Consider the following 24,027-nt stretch of genomic DNA (forward strand, 5'->3'; position numbering starts at 1 on the left):
CTGAGGCAATCGGTCCCCCGCCTGCACCAGTGCATGGGATTGTTTTGTCCTAAGTGTGGGACTTTGCCCTTCCCCTTACTGAACCTCATGAGATTTCTTTTGGTTTAATCCTCCAATTTCTTGAGGTCCGTCCGAATCCTAGCCCTACCTTCCAGCATATCCATTACTCCCCACAGTTTGGTGTTAACTGCGAACTTGCTGAGGGTGCACTCTGTCCCATCTTACAGGTCATTAATGAAAATATTGAACAAAACCAGCCCTAGGACCGACCCCTGAAGCACTCTGCCTACTACCCTCTAAGTCTGATGATCCAGCCAGTTTTCAATCCATTCATCCAACCTGTACTTCCTTAGCTTGCTTGTGAGACTATTGTGGGAGACTATATCAAAAGCCTTGCTAAAATAAAGGTATATCCACTGCTCTTCCTGTACCCACAGAGCCAGTCACCTCATCATAGAAGGCAATCAGGTTGGTCAGTCATGACTTGCCCTTGGTGAAGCCATGATGACCGCTCCTAATCGCCTTCTTCTCTAAGTGTTTAGAAATGGATTCCTTGATTTTTCATGATTTTTCCATTTTTTCCATTATTTTTCAAGGAACTGAGGTGAGGCTGACCAGTTTGTAGTTCCCTGGATCCCCCTCCCTCCCTTTCTTAAAGATGGACACTATATTTGCCCTTCTCCAATTGTCCAGGACCTCCCCCGATTGCCATGATTTTTCAAAGATGATGGCTAGTGGCGCTGTAATCACATCGGCCAACTCCCTCAGCCCCCTCAGGTGTACCGCATCTGGCCCCATGGACTTGTACACGTCCAGCTTTTCTATATAATCCCTAACCTGTTCTTTTGCCTCTGTTGGCTGCTCACCACCTTCCCAAACTGTGCTTCCAGGTGCAATAGTCTGGGAGCTGACCTTGCCTGTGAAGTCCTTACATGTCTAATGAGGAGAGGTTCAGGGAACTGGGCGTTATTTAGTTTAGAGAAAAGAAGACAGAGGGGATGTAATAACAGCCTTCAACTACCTGAAGACTGGTTGCAAAGAGGATGGACTGGACTGTTCTCAGTGGTGGCAGATGGCAGAACAAGGGGCAATGGGCTCCAGTTGCAGAAAGCAGAAGTGCTGAGTAGGTGGGGGGCTGAGGACCCTGCCCCACCTTGGGAAGAGGGTTGTCACCTGAAACTTTCCACATGTCCATCATCTTAGGTCCCCCTCTCCTCCCCCAGCAAAAATAAAAGTTGGCATCTATGGCAGCATGGGGAGTTTAGGTTAGATCTTAGGGGAAAAAAATTCTCACTAGGAGGGTAGTAAAGCACTAGAACAGGCTACCCAGAGGTGATAGACTCTCCATCCTTGGAGGTTTCTAAGACCTGCTAGACAAAGCCTTGGGTGGGATGATCTAGTTGGGGATAGTCCTACTTTGACCAAGGGGTTGGACTAGATGTGACCTCCTGAGGTCCCTTCCAGCCTTCATTTTCTATGGTTGTATGATTGAAGTGAACAAGGCATTAAGTACTTCAGCCTTTTCCACCTCATCTGTCCCTAGGTTGCCTCCCCCATTTAGTAAGGGACCCAACACTTCCCCTGATCTTCCTCTTGTTGGTGATGCACAACCTGTTTCAGGCCGATCAGAAAAGAAAAGACCTTAACCAAAAAAAAAAAAAAAAAAAAAAAAAAAAATATACCTACACATCACATTTTCTTTTCACAACAATTGTAGGTGAGCCACACCGTAATAACTCAACTCATCATGCCCATTAGTGCCTCACCCATGCTCTTCCAGCAACCTATCTCCACGACCATCACTTCTAACCAGTGCAGGCTTTAAGTAGCTGTATATGCCGCCCCAGTAACTGCCAGGAAAATATTCCCACCATCCCCCCAAAATGTGGGGCAAACCCACAATTACACTAGTCCGTGTCATACCAGCTTTGGAAGGCTCCATCTCTCATGGCTTATCAGGACTACAAATCGAAGAGGGAGATCCACTGCTTTCTAAAAGGGCTCTCGGGACTTGATTCTCGTTGTGAGAATGTGCTTCTATAGACAACAGACTCCGCACGTTTTCCCTGTCACATTTGTGTGGATAGAAAATACTTATGTCATTTTATGGGCCTTTTAAATCATAAGCCAGTTTTTGGCTTTAGTTTCTTAAATTGGACACAAGGTCCTAAATATGTTTAACCCAAACAAATCTGGGAAACGTTCGGGAACTTTTCAAAAGTATTTTCTCAAAAGTTTCAGAATAACTAATGCTTCATTGTGAAGGCTCCGATAATTACTAGGGAAGCATGATCGTTCATAGCTTCCCCTTTCAGCAATATCGCTCCCTTGTATTATTCAAATAGCTTCGCCGACTCCAGCTAGGGGTATATGGTTTTGATAAGGCTGCTCCCAGGAGTAAGGGCTGCAAATCTTCACCCTCAAAGATTCTCTCAAGTGCGGCAATATATCAAAATAATGACGGATTAAAAAATGTGGGTATGCAACAGAAACCCAAGACTTACCTAGTGGTGGTGATTTCATTTAAGTATAATCAGGAAACAAGCCGAGTCCGTGACATTAAAAGGTGGTAAACAAAACATGCACGGGGGGGAAAAGAGGGGAACAAGGAAAAACATTAGCCATGTGCTTGGTTTTATTTGCACACTACAATCTCTCCCTGTCTCAAGGGACTAAGACTGGTAAAAAAAACTCCCTGTTTACACTGCTTCTGAAATACAAGTACAGAGAGACCATATGATGGTACAGTTTTCTATAAAGTTTTTATTGCCTTGAGTTTAGGGCGAGTTTTCTTAGGGAAGCCTTCCCAAACAAGAGGCTATAAACTCTTTACAGCATCCCGTATCATCACAGAGCATATTTGTTTTCTGTCCTCCTTCCAGTCTCCCCTCTCTCACCTCCTTTGAAGTACACTGAAGTGGAAATCTGTTAGCGTTAGCTATACAGAGCTTTTGGTTGCGACTGGCATGAAGCTCAGTTACCCCTTCTATAAAATGGGCCCATCAAGATAGCACTGCCCACTCCAGTTCAGTTCCAGGGCGGGGTATGGAGCCATCATTCATTTAACATCCATCTCTTTGGTTTTGGATTGCCGTCTAAAGTCTTTTCTTCAACAGGAAAACCAACAAGCATAGCTAATGCTTCAGGAATAAAGTCGCTCTTTTTTTTTCCCCTCCGCCCTGGAACAGAGTTTTTACCCAGGGAGACGTACCAGCATTGCAATAGCTGGTTGATTATTTCACTATCGCAGTGCCAGTCAGTCAGCTTCCTATGAAGATAAGCTCTGACGTGATCATCAAGGAAGCCAGACAGCTGAATGTGAAGTCCCACTCTACAAAAAACATAATGCGAGAGATTTAGAGTCCCAAATAACATGGGACCACCTGTTTCTCTGACGGACACTTCCCAAGGGGCTGTCATACCACAGCACTTGCGCCGGGATACTGTTACTCAGTCGTGCGCACCGCACCATAAATCAAGACCGAAGCCTTTTAGTTAGTTGCCAGCATTAATGCTGGGGGTTGCTTTTGCTTTGGTAAATAGTTGCATGTGCTACGTCGCACAGGGAGCTCCGTGCAGCACGCTGCCAGTAGCTAGCCACAGCAAAAAATCAGATGAGCCTTGAATCAGAAATGAGAATCCCTTTAGCTGAAATCTACTCCTATTTGAGGTGATCATGGGCTACGAAGCAATCACATCAGATGCTGCAGAATGACAGCTCCAGAGTTTCTGTGTTTGATCCTTGCACTGAGTTGAGGAGCTGGGGAAAGGGAGAGATGCTTTCAAATCTAAATTGAAAAAAGGTTTCATGTGCAGGCCTCAAACACTATTTCCCCACTTCCATTGCTAAGTTATTAACAGACTTCTCTGTCATTCTTGGCCACGGTCGTGTGCTAGCAACGAGACCACGAGCAGCAAAGGGTTTTTCAGCAGTAGTATATTAGGAGGTGTTTTTCCGGTCCTTACAGCAACTTCCTATTTTGTCCAAAAAAAGTAATATGCGTCGGGCATAAGTCCAGTCGATACAAGGAAGTGTCACTATACCAGGACAGGAGAAGTAGTTACATGAAAGAAATCTCCTCTCCTCTTCACCTTCCCAGGAATGGTGGCTCCCTTCTTAGCTATGAATTTCAAAGCTCCCAGGGAAGATAGTAGCCTTAACAACGGAGGTAATGTTGCAGACCTACGGCTGACACCATTAAGCAGCAATGACAGAAATCACACAGCTGTGCCAATGACTTTCTCTTCACCTAAACAGCTGGCCCCATATTATTTATCAGAAGCAGCGATCTGCACCACTGACAAAGCCCGGAGTCTGCTTTGCTCTGATCTCAGAGCAGAGGTCTGTCCTCTCAAAAATGAGCACAACTAAGGTGCTTTGGGAAGAGAAAAGGACAAGCCGGTGCTCTCCTGAGCGCAACATTTATTCTCCGCTCGACAGATGCGGAGCACAAAGAAAAAAAGGTTTCTATAGAAATGCTATTCTAAATTTTTATTAGTAGGATTTTTAAGTATTACCAAATGCACCCCCCCCCCCCCCAATCTTGGGGCAGGATTTTGGTGGGCAATATACAAAGAAAACAAAAACGACATTCCCTGACCCCAAAACCTAACAGATTAACTGGAAAATAAGAGACAGTAGTGATACCATCTGGTTAGATTGGCACAGAGGCATCCGTACACCAGCAGCCGAGGGACCACCACATTTTTTGAAGACACCACAGCTAAAAGGAGGCTTAAGGAAAGAATTTGAAGAAGAATGAGATGGCTTTGCAGACCTAGCATGTGTAGATGAAACGAGGGGCGTGTGTGCATGACGCTTGAAAGTGGGGTAAATGCTTCTGCACCGCTTTAATGGTGTCGGTGTTTGCACGCCTTGGCGGCGTATGGTGTGTTAATTCCAGCTGCTATAGGAAATTCAGTGGCGTAATGCACCTTAAATGATTTGGGGCACAGCAAACTAAGACTCTTTGGAGGAGCTTTAGTTTCCTGCCCCTACAGCCGCAGAGCGAAGCACCGGGCTCTGTGCAGGCGGCTCTGCAGGAAGCCCGTGCAGGCAGCCTGGCAGCAGCCTGGGAAGGCAGGCTCCACCCAAGAAAAGCAGCAAGCCTGATCTCCCCCACCACTCCCCCAGAACCTGCCTGCCTACCTGAGCTGCGCGGGGGTCCAGTGCTTCCCTCCACGGCTGCAGTGCCCCCTGGGACTGCCCAAGCCGGGTGCCACCTGGGGGGGTGCTGCCGCTGCTGCAGAGGGAAGCACTAACCTCCCTGCCCCCTGTGGCCCAGGGACCGCTCCGCCTGCCAGCAGCTCACCTTCCCTTCCCCACCAGAGAGGCAGGTAAGCTGTGTGCACAACACGGGGGGTTTAATAAGCCCTAAATTGAAGTGGTGTTTTTTTAAAACCTACCACTTCAACTTAGGGCCCCCATTTCATCTACACACCCCAGTATATGGAGAGTTGCTCCTGAGACTGAGAAGCAGTAAAAGTATGAAGGGGCTTGTTTAAAAATCTAACAAGTAGGCAGCAAATCCAGCATCAGCTCTGTGCTCAGTCTGATGAAGACCAATCGTTTTCACTTCTTATCCAGGGATAAGCTGCAGCACTGATTAGCTGGGGTAATGCTGACACTGTGTTTGCTCTGTATTGGTAACGTGATCAGTTTGTTGCTGAAAACACAGAATGCGTTCTTTAAAAATGTGAACTGAAGAGAGCTGCGGAGAAGCTGCCATTCAGTTATATTCTGTGCTATCTTCCTGAATGATGAGATTTGCATGGCACAAAGTAATATTATAAATTACAAGGCTCCACATTTGGATTTTTTGGCAAGCAAACAAGCAAGTAAACTGGACATACTACAGTCTGGCAAAGCAAGTCAGAGTCTATGACTCAGTTTAACCAAGATCAAAAACAGGGAGCAGTAAAATAACAGCACTTTTTCTCTCCAAAATAAATGCAGCCTGTAACGGTGATGGCTGCAAAGTGCTCACCCCACACTGGCTTTGGATGCAACGTGTTGGTAGTGTCAGTCATGTTCCCAATGTATGGGGGTGCAAGTTCCCAATGTATGGGGGAGCACCGTTTCCCTTACTACTAGGACTACAGTTCAAAATCTCAGCAGGAAGGCCAAGGATTGCAAAATAAAATTAAATAAAACAACCCAAAACAGAAGCAGAGCAATCCCAGCCTCTCACATCATTAACAGAGAAACATGGACAATTTGGACACTGTACATGGTGCATGCATTGTGCGGATAAGCAGGCAACTTCAGCTCCAGGGACCTGGTGAACCGGCACTACCAGGAAAGTCATTTCTTCACGTTATAAATAAGAAGCACTGAGCCAAAAAGTGCACTCTGCGACCCTGCATGTTTCATTACATAACTGACTGGGAGGGAGCACGGGGCATCGGGGTGGATGGCATGTAACTCAGCATCAGCTCATTTTAGAAAACCCTCAAATCAACAGAAAGAAATGCAATCTTTTAAAAGGGAAGGCTGATTTTAAGTGCTAAGGATCAAGAGATGTGGGTTCTACTTCCAGGACTTCAACAGACATCCTCTGCGGCCCTCAGCCAATTTTTCTGACATTTTTTCTTTGTGCTGACAAACGAAAGCAAAGGAAGTGAACACCCCTGCTACTTTCCACTCGGATTATTCAGTTCATAACCTGGTCGGCACCAATGGCGTTAAGGTACTTTCCTGCACCCTGCTGGTCTGCTTCAACCAAAACCTGGGCCTTTTTTCTGGACAGGAACCCTCGTTCCATTCATTTTGCATTCACAATATGCATTTCTGGTGCATATTACTTCAGGAGAGCTTTTCATTCGATTGTGTTCCCTGCTAGCTGGAGCCAGCAACCACCCTCAATGAGGAATTTCCTGACACAGGGAGAGGAAGAGAAGATGCCCAGCAAACTTGTCCAAAACCCTTACTCAAGTCAGTAGCTTGGCATTTACCTGCCATTTGTGCTTTTGAAATTTTCCCCATTAAGATGAGAGCAACTTTAGATTGGACTTTGTTGCCTAATTGTTCCTCACAGTATAGTGATGTTTCATGAATGTCCATTTTTTTGCCCTTGGCCCCTTTTAAACAAATGTGCTGAACATATCCAATGCCCTCTTCAACTGACACAATAAAAGAAGAAAAGGGAAAAGAAAGACGCTCTTGTAAAACAAAGGAGAGAGAGAGAGAGAGAGAGATTTCAACTGAAAAAGCAGCAAACATTTGTCCAGTGTCTCATTGCTAGAGTATCCAAAATAGGTTTTCTAGTAAAAAGCCACAAGTATTTTCCTACTGTTCAAACTTTTGGGAAAACAATTTTTTTTTTTAAAACCAACCAACCAACCCACCCCCTCACCCTGTCTCTAGGAAGCTGGTTGCAGAGCAGGGTTCTACACTGCAAGGTGATCTGAACCGCAAGGGTTGAGACTATACTGAGCTCAGGCTAAACAGTGGCCCACATGATCACGTAGCTTCATTATCACTTGGGTTAAGGACAGAAGTTGCATATAAACCAGCATAAGCAATTGGAAACCGGTTCAGATCTGTAACACAACAGAAGTTCTGTGCACATGAACCTCTTTCAAAATGGCCAAAACTGGTTTAAGATAAACGTGGATGAATGTACATTGGACTTAACCAATTTAGGTCAAGTCAGTTAATTGAACTTCTATCCTAGACCCCCTCCAGATTCAAGTTAACTCAAAGTCCCCCAGCATCCCAGGGTGCTTTGCACCTCCCCTGCAAACCCCACCTTGCAGGGTGGGCAGGCTAGCCTTGACCTACACAGTCTGCTCCAGCCCAGCAGGGAGGTATACTCTAGCGCCCCCTGGCTTCTGACCTGGGTCACTGCAGGCATGTGGCTGCATTTCCAGAATCAAAAGTGAGTGTCTGTTCACTTGCTTATCAGTTCAATCTACGCAGCTTAGACTAACTCGTGAAGACTGAATCGATTCAGCTTTGGGTTTTTTGATGGTCTATACTTAGCCTTGGAGAAAAACACCCTGGTAGGAGATGATCTTCAGGCCTGCTTTTAAAAGCATCATCCATGATGAGTAATATCAAGAAAAATACTGAAAAAACCTGGCCCTTAGAAATCACAGAACAGCAGGGCTGGAAGGGACCTCGGGAGGTCACGCAGTCCAACTCAAGGCAGGGTCACCCTTGCCTGACTAAAACAATCTCAGTCAAGGGTCTGTCTAACCCAGAGGTGGGCAAAATACCAGATCCAGCTGATGGCCAGACTCCATTTCCCAGCAGCCCCTGCCCATGTCGCTGTGACTGGTTTCCATGGAAATCCCAGTAGCGGCAGCACCAGGGTTTCCGTGGAGACCGTCCCCAGCAGCGCCAGCAGGGCATGCAGCTGGACAAGGAGCTGCTCCGGGGCTGGGACTAGGATCTTGCAGTGATGACAGCATGGTCCAGAGCTATGCCCCAACTCTGGATCATGCCGTCACCCCCACAAGATCAAAGCCCTGGAGCAGCTCCCCAGACTAGCCACTTGGACAACACACATCTTTCCTGCTTTGTAGAGCCCAATTAACCCGCGTGCAGTACTGGGAGAGCTGATCTTGCCCTGCGTGACCCTGCATTGTCTCACTGTGGAGAAGCCTTACTTCAAGATGCGGCTGGAGCAGAGGAACAACTCCAGTTAAGAGTTTCCATTGAGAGCACAGCTCCATGACCTACAAATCCTTTGGAAAGCAGCCCACCAACCCTGCCAAGTGCTGTTGTGATCCCAGTTAGTTACACAACTCCTTCCCCTTAATAGCTCAATTAAAAAAAATATATTAGGGAAATTTAGGGTAACAGCTCAGTGCTGTAGAAAAGCTGGACAAGGACTCTCATGCTGTTAGGAGACCAGGTTTCTGGTTCTCCTCTTGCATTTTTCCCCCAGCTCTGGTACACAAAGGCAACACAGACATAAAAAGCAAATCCTTGTGCTTTGAATACTGACTGCTTAAGCAATATTTCCTCTAGCGCTTGTTCTCTGCTGCCCCCCTGCCAACCATACACAAGATTGTGCGGTCAACACTGAATGCGATTCTCTTCTGGGAGACCCAGAGGTTTGTGTGTCAGCAGCAAAACACTCTTTGGATGTCGTGGGACAGTTGAGAAAACTGCTGGGCGTTTTTCAGCAGGGCATCCTCAGCGCTTTCCACACACTCCTGACCTTTCCACTCTGCTTCATTTCCTGCCCTGATTTCAGAGATAGCAATCTTGAGAAATCAGCTGGGAAAAAGCAGTATTCCCAAAGTAAAGCCTCCTGTCCCCCCACGGGGGCTGGGAGAGAACACGTCTTGAAATCCACCAGCGACAAACTCTCTGCACGCAACAGAAATGGGTCGTATGTAAAGCTGCATGGTAGGCTAGGCTCCGATAACAACTTTTCCATCAAGCCATCGCATATTATAACTCTTCCTCCCCCGCAAATGGCTCTTGTACAGAAAATGGACCTGGCAGATGGAGCCAGCGCTGCAGAGCTGAAAGAAGGAATGGCTTTGGGCAGCAGGTCAGTTGAAACCTTGCCAAACAATTGTGGGTCTGGCAATTGGGTCCACTTGTGAAGAAAACAATTCACTTGTCTTCGCCTTGTCAGGCACCAAGCAAGATCAATAACCGGAGGGATTCAGAGCTGTGCAAACCCTCCCAAAAGCATCTTGGAACCATCTTGCAAATGTGATGGTAATGCAGTGTGGGGGCCTCCTTAAATGTCACTGCTCATAACTAATATAAACCACTGCCACCCTACAGGCCGGGGCTCATGTGGGAAAATACAGAATTCATAATGGGACTATAAAAAAAAAAAATACACCCACATGTACATACACCCACCAACTGCCCTCAACAGCTCTGTTCTCAGTAGTTATTTAGTGTCCCCAGCAATACTGATGCTCTACCACCACCCAGGTAGCTGGACTTCAACAGCGGGCAACAACAAATCAAAGCTTCCTGCCCCTACTTCGGCCACACCAGGCTCGGAGAAGAGAACAAAAATGAGAGTTTCTACCCCAGTCAACGTGAAAGCGTTTAGTGTCAGTATAGCCACCACAAGGAAAAGTGTTATTAGGTTGATTGCCAATTTTATTGCCTCTCTCGTAGTCCTATACATTTATGCTTCAAGATCCCAAATCCTAGAGCCGTGGGATTACATGATAATCTCAGGGTGAAGTTACATGTTACATTCAATCTGTGGCCTGTTAAATGGTATTAAGGTTAAAGTGTGCGGTGAGCAGTCGCATGTTAAGGGTTAAATATGGTTTCTTGTGTCTCAGCTCTAATTTGCCACTAGACAGCTGGGGAGCAGGAGCATAGGTAGAAACCAAGACACCTAGGCTCCCTCCCGGCCCTCAGTGGTGGTGGAGGTGGGAGGGAGGTCTGACGGTTGAAACCAATGCATCCTGGGATGCTAAAGGACTGCAAATTGCTCATTGCATCTCTGTGGAGTAGACTGAAGTTATCCCGACACGAACCAGGTAGCACAGCCCAGAGTTGACCTCTGCCTGAAGTGGTGCAACTGAGATGCTCAGGGGGTATTTAGCAAGAGTTAATGAGCTTCAACATGCAGAGCCCCGAGTTTTAAGTGCCCTTTGTGTGGTTTAAGTGTAACATGGAACTTCACCCTCCACTTTCCATCCATGGGGGCAGGGGAGGCGTAAAAATGTTTTTAGCCCTCAGTGTTGTGGAGTAAAGCTTGAACTTACGACCCGTGTCTAACCCTAAAGGCTCAAAAGGCAAGTAAAAAGCATCCAAAGGGTGTTCTTAACAAACCTCATGATTTTTTGAGGCTTTGGGGTTTAGCACTTCTGCCCATCTCTGACTAGTTTAAAACTGCAGAGGCATGAGATTGCTACTTGAACATTTAATAAATACTAAATTTCCCCTACGCTATTTGGGTATTTTCTACCTTTACACATGCATCCAAGAAGCAACAGCTGGACCATGTATCTATGCTTACAACTGCTTTCCTACAAATCAAAACTAAATTGAAACAACAGAGCTCTTATTAACAGCTGGCACGAGCTGGACTGGAGATGCACGATCCCAGATCATACAGCATAGCGCACCACTTGGTGGGGGGAACGCCATCTATCTGAGAACGGGCAAACACAGCAATGCCCCTCGTAGGTGGACGATTTGCAGATGGGACACAAACTTCAACCAGAGCTGGTTTTGCGTGTTTGTGCTTCACATCAAACATTTCATGCAGCTTTTACCAATGTAATGGAATACAGAAACTGCTGTAAGTGGTGGATTACAGAAAATGTAGAGGCTCTGCACTGCGGCTCCAATTGCCTAGCCGTGTTGTGGATTGAAATATCAAGGGCTTAAGGCTAACCAATGCATTTTTTTAAAACTAAATGCATGTAGCACCCTCTCTGTCATTACTGCGACCAGCATTGAAAGTGGGGTGTTTTTGCAAAAATAACGCACCATCTGACAGCAACAGAAGAGATAAGGAATTTGCAAGTGATAGTGAAGCAAATAGTGAACACTATTTATACAGGACAGATGACTCTCTTCCTGTAATCTGAAACAATAATATACAGTAGTCATCATTACACAGCTGAAATGTCTGGGTTTTTGGCTGGTATCCCTTGTTCTTCCGAAAAATAAAAGGTTGGCTGTCTCTAATGAAGCAGTATAAAAGAATGGCTCCGAGCAAGATCTCAAAAAACAGGAATGCTGCAGGGTTAGATGTTATCGTCCGGAGCGCGTTGTATAAAATGGGAAAATGGTGACATCATTGCTGCCATTGAGCTCAAAAAAGGAAAACACATGATTTCTTCAAAATTAAACATAATTGCTTGTAATTCACACCAAACCTTGGAGCAGCCACCCAGCGAACCAGTGGAGATGAAAGCAATGCAGCCCTGGAGGCTTCCATCCCCTTAACGCTGGGAACTGCAAAGCTACAGCTAAACACGCGAGTGCAAATCCCTCCCTCCTCATATAGGAAACGCAATAAAGTTTCATTGCGTTTCAGCAACACCACCTCTCACATTTAAGACAGGTTGGTTTGAGGTTTTTTTAAGGTTGATTTAATCACATCCCAAGCTCCTCTAGCTTCACCCCCTACTTTCCGGCAACTTTATAACATGAAAGGTTATTTCCCAGATGATATTTAACAGAAAGTTGTTTAACAGTGGACCCTTGCTAAAACCAGCGCTTGTAAAACACCATCCCAAAAAAATCACAACTGAAAATGGATCTGCAGGTTGCTAGCAGATGAGGTAAGGGAAGAAAATGTCAGGACGGCAGCATCACAGGCCAGTGACCAAGCACCCCTTTAGCCAGTGGTCCTGATGAAATGGGTGCCAACGTTCACTGATCTCCACGATGACTCCCCCCCACATACTTTAGGGCAAATTAATATAAATAAGATCTTACTGTAGCAGGACCATCTAGCTAAGTAGAAGACACCAGGAAGCTACTGTCTGCTTCAGGACGATCTAGCCTGTCACTTAGCTCAAAGGCTAGGGACCGATGTTACACAAACTGGTTTAAACGATTAGAAAACAAAACAGAAGTTCAGTGCACTTCAACTGCTTTCCAAATAGCCGAAACTGGTCTAAGATAAACCTGGCTGGATGTAGTATCAGACTGAACTGATACAGGTCAAACCGGTTTATGGAACTTCTGTCCCAGACCCCTTCCCGGTTCAAGTTAACGCACAGTCCCGCAGCATCTCAGGATGCTTTGCAGCCTTGGCATAGGCGAAGGGAGAAAATATTAGGGGGGAAGGAGGGGGAGTAAAACAAACTTAAAAGATACTTACACACACATGCACATACATACACGCACAGGCGCACACACACACAGACACCACCCAGCAGGTAAATGTGTAGACGGGAAGCGGTGTGGGGGGCAGATCGAGGCCCCTGCAGTGAGGGAGGAAGTAGGGTAGAGATGGGGCAGGAGTGAATGGGGCCCCAGAGTGGGTTGTGGGACGGTCGGAGCCCAGGCAGCTTGTCCAAAGGCTTGGGGGGCTCCTGCTGATGTGTGCAGCATGGGGAAAGCACAAGGGGCACATACCCTCCAGATCTGTGTGCAGGGCTTTACGAAAGTGGGCTGCCACTGCAGGATGGGCTCTGCATCCTGCTGCCTCTGCCCCGGCAGCTGCACGATGCCACCTGCCTTCGGCGTGCTGGCTGTGCTGCGTCCCTTGCCCACCCAGCAGCAGGAGGCACATGGTGTAGTTCAGCTGCCAGGGCACCAGCAGTGGGGTGCAGAGCCCAGCCAGCCTCCACGAAGCCCCGCACACAAGTCCGGGGTGCACATGCCCCCCATACCTGCCTTGGGGTGTGCACAAAGGCAGGAGACCCCCATGCCCTGGACAAGCCACCCAGGCTCCGACTCCCATGATCCGTCCCAGGGCCCCATTCACCCCAGCCCTTGCCCCTGCCTCTGTCCCACTCCCACCCTTGCTGCAGGGGCCTTGATCTGCCCCGCCGCTCATGCCCCTTCCCTTCCTGTCCACACATTTACCCGCTGGACGCTGCTGCACACACAGCCGGGCTGAGCTGAGCTCCTGGCTGCGTGCAGGCTCCAGCTGCTTGCCTGTATCTGTGCACACCACTCCCTCCATGCTGCAGCCGCCCAGAGTCTGCACCTGGGCTGCCCTGCAGTGCTCTGCACTGCCATCGCTCCCCTGCGTTTGGGGGTAAGCCCCATTAGCCCCGGCCTTCTGCCACCTATAAGTCCTGGGCTGTGCTGCCTGCTCCAGTGGAGCAGGGCTGGCCCTGCCCCTCTGCTCCCTAGCTGGAGCACTATCACAGCTCCCACTGGCTGAGAAGGGGACCAGGAGGGAAACCCCAGCCCTGCGCATTTCCCTTCTCCAAAGTGTACGCTCTGTTTTCACTGTAACAGCATAGCCGAAAAAGCAGCAGGACAAAGAGGCAGCAACAAGACAATGCAAGCCATGCAACCATGCAGAGCTCTAAGCAGGTTGGGGTCCCTGCTTCATTACAGGTATGTTTTAGTGGAGTATCACAGCATGGAGTCCCCAAGAAGTAATTCCCACCCCTGGTATAATGCATCCCTGACCCTGCTTCCCTTTTCAGCTGTGATGTTCAGCAGAGGCCTCTGGGGTCGTTCATAACTTTTGGAAAGTTTCTCCACCTCCACCCATGAGCCAGGCGTGCTCTCTCTCTGGTTTCACAGATATATAAAATGCAGCAAGCTTCTCTCATGCAAGACATGTTGCTTGGCCACCTCCTGCTTTGTCACAAGTTATCTCTACCTGCCATTCTTGCTTCTGAGCACGCAGTTTGTCACTACTCTGGGTACATTTAAACAGGTCCTACACAACGTCCAACAGAAGATGGTACTAGGCAGAAAGTGAGAGGGGTTTTCCAGAATGACAGTCACGGTCACCAGGTTCAATAAATACAAGCATATGTGAATGCGAGGAACAACACACTTTAAATCTGCGGAGTAGCATGCCCCATCTGCAGACCTTCATCTCTCTCGCTAACTGACTCCTAACTAGCTGCTCCCTCTGGGATCATCTCCCAACTCCCACCTCCCTCAGTCTCCGGTTAGGGAACACCTATAAACTATAACTTCTATTTCTATAGGCACAGGAATCACACTGCTACTGATGTTCATTGGAGGAGCAAAAGTTTTACTTCTCTTTGAAGGAAACAGGCCTGAGTCTCCAAAGATCTGACCACGCCACATGAACGCAGCTGATGAAATAAACCTTGAAGCGTCGTGGCCATATACCTCTTTCTCTGAAGCGCAACTGCATCCAGGGAGAGCAGAGCCCTGGCTAAAAACAGATGTGTGTCCATCGATAGCCCCTGGACAATTCAGGGACCTCAGCTATACATCAGTATATGCATCAGTAACTTCCCAGCCTTCCTGACCTGGGGCTGCAGTACCTTCTTGGTAGCCCTATACACTTGTGACAACCACTCCAGCAGTAGATCCACCATACCAGACTGGCTGGCTTCTGATCAACTGGGATCAAGGAAGGCAGACGTCAGACAACATTGGCCATAGGGCTAAGGGGAGCTCTCAGGGAGGTGGACAGACTACCACTGCATCTCTAAGGTAACTGCTGCACAGATTTCTGTGCGTGGCCTGGGTCATCCTACCATTGACGTGGGTCATCCCAGTTCTGCATCGCTATGTGGTCCCCTCCTAGTAGGCCAAGCCCAGAAGCTGTGCTCCAATGAATGAAGCTGCTCCAGTAACTGCTAATGTCATCATCTTCCTCTTCCTCTTAATATCTCCATCTCTTCTGCCCAAAGCTTCTTGGCTACCAATGCATATGCATCAGTCTGTTTGTATTAATAACCACTCAATCCATGCAGCCGAACAGCAGTTTGAAAATAGCTCCGGCTCACAGAAGTTAGATGAGCGATGAGATAACAGAAGAGAAAGCATGGGAATGAGTAAATTTGACACCAAGGCTAATAATTCCAGTGGTTTATGACAGATACTTCACAGTGCACCATGGCCAAAATCTCAGTACATAGAGCAGAGAGAGGAATATTTCACAATGCGATGACCATGTGGGTTACTGTGCACTAACTGGGGGGGAAAAAACCCAACAATGCAAGGTGGATGCAAAGATTTCAGATGGAAATGGCCTAAGTCACCGTAAAAGAAAGTGGTGCAAACATACTGCTTCCGGCAAGTCGTTCCCAAACACAGACAGACAACATCCTTGCAGGGAAATGCATCCTGGCTAGCCCATCCCTCAGTTAGCTTTGACTCGAGCCATGCCACTCCGTGTTGTTTCTTTTGAAACTGGCAGTGGTTACCACAGATATCACAAGTCAGCGGGCATAAGGTCACCCAAAGTGGTATACAATGGTCTACAGCAGAAGAGAGAAACCAGAGGTACAGCTAGGAGATGCATGTGCATGCAAAGAAATTGCACAAAATATACCTTACCTCTCTCTCTAAACTCCAAGGTAGAAAATTGTGAAGGGATCTGAATGGCACTATACACCTTGTCGGGCTTCTCCTAACTTTGGAAAAATACAGCATCATGCTCCTAAAAGGCCACTTCTGTTAACAGAGAGAAATTTTCAGATGTGAAGATCCCTTGGAGGAAGAGAGAGCACTTTAAGCCCCAGACGTTTTGCATTCAGCACACACTGACTCACCCCTTCTGTCCAAAAACACAGTTCAATTTGATGGGCACTGTATTGGAACTTAACTGGAGAAAACTAGCTTGTTCACACCAGAGATTATGAAACAAAAGCACCGGAAAATGGGCTGCACAAAAAGTAAGTGTCCAAGTAAATCACAATTCTGCTATACACACCTTAAAGAAAAAATTGAACCGAATTTTAGGCAGGTGCACATTGTCCTCAGTATTTGAAAAATTAACAACTCAGTCAAAGTTATTTACAGGACTTCAAGCTAACTGCAGAAAGCTACAGATTCCCTTTTCTGTGGCACGGCCTACAATCCGCTCACTGCCACAATTAAGGAGCAATGGTTTGCTGGCATAGGCCGCAGGAAGGCAGCTGCTTTCAGTTTTGTGATGCTTCACAGCGCTTTATCATGTCTAGCCCTTTCTAAATTAGGAAACTGTTTTGCCTTGTTACTGATTTCATGATTGAACAATTGCAAAAACAAGTGTCAAAAAGGACAGTCAACAAATCCCGCAGAGCTGATAGCACGGCTGTAATCCTTACCTGGCATGTGGCACGCCTAGAGATTATTTTCCTTGAATCCCCATCCATCTGCCCTGCTGTTTGCCTCAATGAAACGTCAACAAGAAAGTAAGTGATGGGAGCAGATACAGCAAAACTGCTCCTCTTCGTTATTCTAGTGCTAATGCTATTTCTATGTGGAATTATCACTTGCCATGCTTGGCTTGACAGCACAGCAAGTGATAATTTCTGATAAGATTTAACCCCCCCTATGGTAGGATTTTAATTCTACACAGTGTGCTGGTAGGGTCAGGCTATTAGCACCTATAGTCTTTATTCCAATAGCTAATATTTTTCTTGGATAATTCTTATGCTCCAATTTATCAGAAAATTGTCAAGCGAGGAGCTGCTTTCGGGTCCTGGAATGTCTGTGGGCAGAGAAAAGCAATTCTTCCAACGCACTCGTTGTTATTTTGAACTAAAGTCCCAGCCCTGCAATGAACTCTGCATGGGCAGACCGGGACACAAAAGGAGACACCAATGAATGTGCCTGCAGCTTGTTGCAAGCTCAAGGTCCAAACCACAGAGAACTTAATTTGATGTTACCAAGCATGCCTTGCTTATATGAGTATGAAGATACCACTAGTGTCCTTTGGCTAAAAGATCGCAACTCTTCACATGATAAAGAGCTGGCCTGAAGAAGCCACAGGGACTTTTCTCCCTCAAGGAAGGAGGGCAATGTAGGGAAAGGAAACAAATATAACGAACTGGAGAACTTCAGGCAGACAAGGTTCTTTGGCTAAATCCAGTATCTTTTATTAGACCAACTAAAATAGTTGGAACAATTCTTCTTTGCAAGCTTTTGGGTACAAACACCCTTCACTGGGATGCTACTGCAGCCTGACAAAGGGTATTTGTACCCAAAAGCTTGCAAGCAAGAATTGTTCTTGCTATTTTAGTTGGTCTAATAAAAGATAGCAGATTGACCCAAATACCCTTGTCTGCCTGTGTCCTTAGACCAACATGGTGACAACCACCACCCCTAGAGAACTTCAGAACATGTTTTAAGAGTAGATATGCCAGCAGCTCAAGCAGAATAAGCAGTGGGAGCCAAAAAAAATAATTACACAAGTGCATGGGTACACACACACACACACACACACACACACACACACACGACTGATCAGCTGGGAAGAACTAATATTCTCTAAAGGATTTTGCTGGAATAGGTTGAGGTTTTATTTTACATAAAAGCAAATGAGACTAATTCACCTCATAGGTTAGAAAGGAAAGGAAGTCGGGAGGGTTCATGGAAAAATGTAACAAAAGAAAACTAAGCCCAAATTTAGCTCAGAGACAAATACTTGCAAAGAAAAGTCCTTTGTGTGCACCACATAAAAGAAGGAGATTTCTGCCTCACTAAGCCTCTTCTCTCTCGCTTTTCACCATTCAGGAAGCGCCTCATTAACAGTTAACATCTACATAATGGGTCACATTTTATCACCACATGATATTTTTTTTTAAGTCCATCCAGCCAACCTTGTCAGGAAAAAAAAGGTAACTTAGACCACAATACTAATTATATAACCTGCCCATCAATATTCTCCACTTTGCTTTCATCTTTCAAACCCAATTCAAGACTGCTTGGAAAAAAAAGTAACAGCCCACAAACATGCTTGGAGAAGTTTATCCCAGGCCTTCCCTCACAATTGGGTAGATTTCCAAGCCAATTTAAGCCATTCTTTATATTAAAAATAATAGGGACTTGCAGGTAGTTTTCTGATAAGAAGTCAATCGCCGTTTGTATCACAAGAATAAATGTGACCTTTTTCCCCTTGAACTTCTCGGGGCTGTGGACGGACACCCTGAGCGTTCCCATGAAGTCGTCCAATTGAAGGGTTATTTGTTGATTTGACGTTTTCTTATCTTCAATCTTCCCCCCCCCGCTTCTTACCCGATGACAAAGTGACATGTATGAAAGGTGACAGGCCGTTATGTCACGGCCGTTTTGCACTTTCCCTACGTGAAACTGGAAAGCAGCTGCTGACTCAGGGCAAACATTCCCGATTCGAATCTAAGCTGCTCCTCCAATTTCTCTCCTGCAAAATAAATGCATTTCCCTGGTGGGGGAAGGAAGATCAAGTAATCCCACTACCATCACCAGAGGGGAAAACTGAAGGCGATGTGCCTCCAGCAAGTCCAAAGGACTGGAAATTAAACAGCAACAGCTGCTCTACTCACATTTTGCTTACATCTGAACTTTTCCCCATTACTAAAAGTCCTGCAGATACACAACTGGCTAACACCAGTATTAGGCAGGGAGGAATCAGTACTGTAAGTTTAAAAAAAAAAAAATCAAATTAAAACACATTTGTAAATTCATGGTTTAGAACACCGACAACTCAGCTGAATCTTCACTCAGATATATGGGTTTTGGGTCCGGTGCTAGACAAACTGGAACAGGGAAGCACTTAAATCCAGGGAAAAAGGCTGCTCTTTTGTTATTTGCAGCCACGACTGGGAAACAGAAGGGCAAGGAAAATAAAGCACATTTCAGTTTGCTTGGCAGCCCAGTTTGCAGGCTCCAAAGGTCTGTGCATTTCAGATAAGCTTTGAGTAAGAATGCTAAGTTTTGGGTGCTAATCTGAACCTCAACTTGAAGTCTTTGACACTTACCATCACTAGTTAATTAGTATAATCCGTGATGGATGACTTGCCGCTGCTCGGCGTCTTAAAGGCAAGATTAGATATCCTCCTAAAAAAGATTCTTCCTGCTTCTGGGAGAAGATCTACTGTCCGTATATAGAGGTCAGCTTTGGTGCTCAGAGTGGTCTCTTCTGGCTGGACAGCCTATAAATCCGTCACCTGGACATATGTCAGGCAGTTATCAGAGCCAGGGTTATAATTTAGTTCCCGTCTTTTAGTTCTACACAAAAGATTTATTTGTTCTACTGGAACTGCCAGAGGAATTTAAACAGATTCGGGTGAATATTGCCTGGCTTGGTCTACAGGTATCCACTGAAGGCCAGAGCATCTTTGATGCTTCAGTTTCAAGATGATGTACCAACAACATTCATTAGTCAGACCCACTCCTCTCTGAAACAGCCATTAGCTCTAATTTAGCAACAGGAAAACTCCAAGACAAAGAGAAGCCGAGTGAAGCCCCTCAAGGCTCATTTAGAGGCTGTGTCTACACGTGCACTTTAATGTACATTAGGCTATTTTAATGCTCATTAAAGCATCACTGGAAAAAAGTGCTGTTTAGTTAATGTGCATTAATAGGCTAATGCACATTAAGCGTCACTTAAATACCATGGGCACCTATAAACATGAGCGACCTCTGTTTTGAGGTCTAATTAGCACGCGTTGGAGAAGACTCAATCGAGTCGCTGCAGTGTGCCAATGAATGTGCTCCAGCAGCATCCGCGTCACGTGTATTCAGCTTCTTGCACTTCAAACTGATGGCAGGGGCATTTGAACTAAAGCTCGTTCGATGCCCCTGCCGCCGTTTTGAAACGTGGGGACGCTGAATACACGTGACACAGAGGCTACTGGAGCGCATTAATTAGCACATTCCAGCAGACTCAATTGAGTGTGCTCCAATGTGCGCTAATTAGCACGCGTTGGAACAGACATCACTCGTGTACAGGTGCCCATGGTTTTTAAATGACACTTAAATGTGCATTAGCCTATTTTAATGCACATTAACTGGCACATTTTTTTGCAGTGACGCTTTAATGTGCATTAAAATGGCCTAACGTACATGAAAGCACACGTGGAGATGTGGTCTCTAAATGAGCCTTGGAGGTGTCACTCGGCTTCTCTCGGTCTCAGATTTTCCTGTTGCTAAATTAGAGCTAATGGCTATTTCCGAGAGGAGTGGGTCTGACTAATGAATGAAATCGCTGCTTTTGAACACAGCACAAGTATTTTTTCTTGGTTCTGTATCCCATTGTTAATTCAGCAAAGCACTTCCTCCCAGTACCATGGTATCTCTATTGCCGGTAGAAGTTTAGCTGAGAAAAGGTTTAGCTGAGACAACTTGAAATATTATAATGAAAACAAGCTAGCCCAGTAGGGAAACTGTTTCAGTACTGCTCTTGTGATGACCAGAAACCTTTCTTATTTCCAGTGTAAACGCATTTGTGGTCAAATCAAAAGACGGTTTTGAAACAATCTTTTAGTTGCAAACCGATCATTTTGACATAGGAGTTGCAAGCTGAAATGCCAGTTTCAAATACGATTCAACTCAACTCGGGAGCGTTTCATTTTCCCCCTCAAAAATTCCATGAGAGTTTTGACAATTTAAGCTTTTTTTCCTCCTAACTTTCTTCCTAGCTTTATCCTCACTTCCTTTTATCCTACCTAAGACAAAGAACACAGAAGTGTCAGGACGGCCACCAAGAAAGAAATTCCATTTTCTGCAAGTACCTGGTGATAAAATCCACCACAAAAAAAAAAAAAAGCATCCTGTCCATTGGGTTTATGCCAGTTGATCTATTGGTTAAAAGGGGTACATAGGATACAACGCGTGATGTGCACATTTCATGCTTCTCTGAACAAATATGAACAGTCATACGAATTCTGTCAGATTGTTTTCCTCCAATGAACCCCCTTCAGCAGCCATCTCAGAAGCGTCCCCAAGTCTAGGACTACTACTACACTTCTTTCTCCAGGCTGTAACACAGGGATCAACCGCAGTACCAGCAGCACTTGATCTGGAGTCTCCGTCTCTATAAAAGAGAAGGACCAATCCTCCAGGCATCCTACAGGATGGCTCCAAAAACTGAAATGCTTCTTCCCTTGGCCTAAAAGAGCTCAGATGCGATGACTCTGCAAGCAGGCTGTACGAAGTGCATGTCTGAGAAGCATTTTGGAGAGGGCAGTGGGTATGGCTTCCCAGCTGGTGGAGGCGGCAGGTGGCGGCTGGTTGGCTGCGTTCCTCTGGAAACAATGATTTTAATGCTGCCAAAATCTAAAATCTTACTTAATGTATGATTAAATGTTAGGCCATGAAAGGAGTCTATGTCATTTTAAAAATCACGTACGCAAAACAACAGGATGAAAGGGAAACACCAGTTGAAAAGCGGCGCACACTGAAGGGATTGCGTAGGTTGAACTATCTTGCTTTGCATTACTGAGTGGGGAGAACAAAAGCTTTGCAACAAGCCTACATGTTAGCCAAAATCACCCCGTTAACTCAGAGGAGGGCTGGGGCTGTCACAGCCCCCGCTCTCCCTGCATGATTGAGGGACTCTTTGCCAAGAAGGCACAAGCCTGCTCTGTGCATCTCTCACACTTGCTCTCGCACACTCCCTCCAGGGACTGCAGATTGTGGGCATCGTATTCAGGGATGTGGGCTGATGAAAGCTGGAAGGGAGTCTGACAAGATCGCCACACCTCTGCCCTTTGACCAAACCGCTCCACTTCTGTGCTCAGCAGGACGAGGGGGTCAGAGGGGACCAGGCTGACTCATTTCACACTCCAGTCTTATTTGGTCAGGTGTTGAAAGGGCTTGAAAGCACCCACGGGGGCTCTATGGCAATCAGCAGATGCCCTGGACTGGCAGAGGTGTTAAGAGCCAACAGCTCCAGCTGACTTCAGCACAAGCTGGGGATGCTCATCACCTCTCTCATAATTGTTGCCCATTGACTGTGCATTTTAAACAAGGACTTCTGTGCATCCTGCCTTACATTTAAGGCAAACCTGGGATTTCCTCCTGAGACGCATAGGATCATCTCACTGCCCGAGAGGACGTGGGCATTTAATAGTCAAGTCCATTAAAGTCTAGTTCCCACTTATTTATTGAGATTCTCTCTAAAGTAGTAAAAGTGAATGAACCAGGGGCAGAAGGCAGATTTTTATATTCTGCCAAGTTTACTAAAGCAGGGAAAGGCATATGTATTTTGAACAAAATGTCCCAAATCCATTTAAAGTCTTAATATAAAACTTTGGTTACTTTTTTTTCCTGCAGGGAAGATGTGAAATATCTTTTTTCATTCTCCGATATGCCCGAACATCTCAGTATAGCTCCCCCCAACCAACCCCCACGCTTGATATTTGAGGCACTGTATACGAGTCACTTGAAGACTTGGCTCCCATAATGCCCACCATGCATGTATTGTTTTCATAACAGAAAGGTCTACACGGGGTATTACTTTCCCGTTAATGTCCCGCTCTAATTTAATGCGTCATGCAAATGGCACAGGAGGGAAAAGGAGACCAAAAGCCTTCCTTACCCCAAAACGAACAGACCATCTGCAGTTTCAAAAGAAATTCTAGAAAGCCCAGCGAACATCTGCACCCAATTAAGAACTAATTTGAAACAATTGTTATTTGCTATCTCTTGTGTTTTTCTGGGTAGAGCAGCTTTGATGTATACCAACTGACACAATCTGTAAGAAATATGTATTAAAAGCAACTGATGGAAGAGCCGGTCCTCTCCACTGGCTCACCAGCAACAGGTAAAAAACGGTGCTAAAACAACCGGAAACCGATACCCCCTCCCTCCCCTCCCAGACATCCCATCCCCCAGCTCCCAGCAAGGATGACAGGCCAGGCCAGATGGCTGCCGGGTTCCTTATTCAGCATTACGCTGACTCAGCCTAATACTCTGATCAAAGGGTGTTAATTCTCATCGCAGTAAAATCGGGACGAGGAGCCTCTTTTGCTGCAGGGCAGCACCTTTCCAAGGCCGAGCGGACGACGAGCGGGCTCAGAAAATCCAAGTCAGTGGCAGAGTTGGGAAGCGAACCCTGGGGTCCCGTTACATCAAGACACTTAAATTCAGTTGTTTGTTCCCCATAAAGATTTTTTTTAAAAGGACAGTGTTTACTATAAATCAGAGATGGTGCCATCTCCGTTGAGAAACTACATATAAAAGTGCATTAAAATGTGTTTAAGAATGACAAGCGGGCTAAACCAAATGAATTGTGAACTCCTTAGCACAGATACGCCAGCATTTATGGGTACGGTAACAACTTTCCATTCCTTCACTCCATGGTGGAATACAAACGTATGGTGAAAAAACATCTGTCAGCTTCTAACGAACCCAGGCAAATCGAAAAGCTGGCGTCCTCCTCATGTGTTTACTCTTAGCATGTGACTCATGGGGTTTTTTTTATTATCCCTACAATGAAATTATTGTAATTGAAAAACGTCTCTATGCTCAATCAATCTCTGTAGGTGCCACACACCAGTCAGATCTTGTGAAGTCAAAAGAAGGCTTTGGGCTCTCTGAAACAGCTGGTGACCAAATGGCAGGAATAACCTTTAATGCAGATTTCTTGAGAAAGCTAGTTGTTTTTGCCCTAATGCTGCACAGTTCATCGCTAAGAAACCTAGTGCACAAACGAAAACATTAGGTAGGAGAAGACAGTATATAATGGTGAGCAAGTGGGAATCCTCCATTTA

The 24,027-nt window shown here is 46.0% G+C and overlaps 1 protein-coding gene across 1 annotated transcript in view; it reads right to left on the reverse strand.

The window, feature by feature from the left end:
- Positions 1 to 24,027, reverse strand: part of COL23A1 (collagen type XXIII alpha 1 chain) — a 288,152-nt gene that overhangs the window by 177,634 nt on the left and 86,491 nt on the right. The window lies entirely within an intron of this gene.

Source organism: Alligator mississippiensis, chromosome 9 (assembly GCF_030867095.1).
Source record: "Alligator mississippiensis isolate rAllMis1 chromosome 9, rAllMis1, whole genome shotgun sequence".
Classification (NCBI taxonomy): Eukaryota; Metazoa; Chordata; order Crocodylia; family Alligatoridae; genus Alligator; species Alligator mississippiensis.